Here is a 2,500-nt window from a genome sequence, read left to right on the forward strand (position 1 = left end):
TGATAAAATGAATAGGCAATAGATAGATGACACACACACACACACACACACACACACACACACACACACACACACATATATATATATATATATATATATATATATATATATATATATATATATATATATATATATCCAACTATCTGTCTATATATCTATCTATCTATCCATCTATCTATCTATCTATCTATATATCATCTATCTATATGTCTATATATATTCATCTATCTGTGTATCTATCTATCTATCTATATCATATTCGTGTGTGCGTACATAAACATATACGTATACATACATACATATATGCTTGTATGTATGTATGTATGTACACACAGCCACACACACACAACGAACAGCAAAGACAGTCGAGTCCATTTGCATTTTCCGTTGCAGTCATGTTTCACTCCAGTGGACGACTTGTCCAGTAAATACAACTGCGGTTTTGGGATTATGTGGTCAGTATGAAGAAACGCTTCATGCAGAAATATTTTCCATGTCAAAAGCAAGAAAAAAAGAGGAAATCCTCATTCTTATGCGGCGCCATCGTAATGATCTTGACCAAAAAAGGAAACTTCGAGAAAAAACTCCCGTTTACGCCGCGCCGGTTATCGCTAACGGCAGACAACTCATAGCAGCTCGTGATATCAGACACAATCTAAAAAGTTTTACGTTTATTTTTTTAGAACAATACTGAACAAGCCTCCTACTGATATCTAACAAAGTTAAGTGACATTTTTGCAACAATAAACGAGATACAGACTGTAGTGTCCACGGGCAGACGGCGCCATGTCGACAGACGCATTCTGAACGTCATTTGTTTGTCGTAAAGTCTGCCATATTTGTTCTCAACTGTTGTTTATGGTAAAGCGGCTGTATCTGGTTTCATACATTTAATTGGACGTCCATAATGTCGTTTTACGTCCTCTGGGATGCTTGTATAACAGGCAGGGACGGAGGGAGAGAGGAGGGGAGGGAGGGAAGGTAGAGAGGGAGGAAGTTGAGGAGAGAGAGAGGGAGAGAGGGAGAGAGGGAGAGAGGGAGAGAGAGAAGGAAAGAGAAACTCAAATGAAAAGCAAAATGGCAACTGAGCGTTCTGTTTGATGTTGGCATTAAAGAATATCGAAAATGAAATACAGTGACTTTGAAATAAATCTTTTTTCTTTTTGATTTTCTGGGAGAGTGGATTTTTCTATACAGTTTTGACTAATGGATTCAACTGATCATTATTATCAGCATTTTTGATATCGTCATCATCACAAAAAAAAAAAAAAATCCCCTAGTGATTTTTTTCACCACAACCAGTAGACCTGAAAGCCCACAGTATATATATAGTCATGTGTTTCTCAGTTGACAATTGCCTTTATGTATAATGGCAATCACCTACTGTATATATTTGGCAGTCGATTATCATTAGCATATATAACAGTATATCAATAGCCAACTGCAGCCTTAATTTCAGGAGTAAATGATGATTATTGATGATATAATAACTAACAGCTGACTCCATTTCATAACGTTGATTGCCAGAACGATATATAGTATGATGACAGTTACAGTGAATATTTTACAGCCGACGAGTATTATCAGAACGATACATACTAAAATGTAGTCAAGGATCTGCACTATATACATCTCGGTTTATGATTATCGTTATAATATGATGGGGATAATGATATAACCAACATCTGTTTGTATTATACAGCTGACTGCTCTAACCCCAGAATACTGCAGCTTATATAACAACATGGATGGTATTTTCTTTTTTATTTCGTTGTATTCCCAACTCTCGTTCTCCCTCCCTCCCTCCTTGCCTCCCTTCACTCATTCCCTCCCTCCCTACCTCCCTTCCTCTTTCCATCCACTCATTCCCTCCCTCCCTCCTCTCCTTTCCTCCCTCCCTACCTCCCTTCCTCTTTCCATCCACTCATTCCCTCCCTCCCTCCACTCCCTCAATTTCAAGGTCACTCCATCGCCCTCTTTCTCCATCTTTCCCTCTCTCCCTCTGTTCTTCTCCATCCTTCCCTCTCTCTCTCTTTATTCTTCTCTTTTTCTCCCTCCTCTTTGGATAATTTTCAGCTCTGAATTCTCAACACGCGAGCAGTCTTTTCCCATCTTATTTCATACCCTGAGACTGTGGTTTTCATAGTGTAAAACAGTGACCTTAATGATGATGACTGAGGCGATGACTAATGTTAATGTTTTTTTTTTTTTTTTTTTTTTTTTTTTTTTTTTTTTTTAATGGCCATGGTAATAATGACTTCTCTGTGATAACAACTTATAGGTGATGATCATAATACTGATAATAATGACTGTTTAAGGTGATGACTATAATGATAATAAATCATTTGGGTACTCACAGGAAGCTTGTTTTTAGGTGATGAGTACGATGATAAAAATGATGACGTTCACAGGATAATAAAGAGTTTTGAAAATTATAACAGTGGTAGGGATACTGAATTTTTGTGTGACCAGTGTGATAATGAAAATTATGAATGTTCTT

This window comes from Penaeus monodon, chromosome 8 (genome assembly GCF_015228065.2).
Source record: "Penaeus monodon isolate SGIC_2016 chromosome 8, NSTDA_Pmon_1, whole genome shotgun sequence".
Classification (NCBI taxonomy): Eukaryota; Metazoa; Arthropoda; class Malacostraca; order Decapoda; family Penaeidae; genus Penaeus; species Penaeus monodon.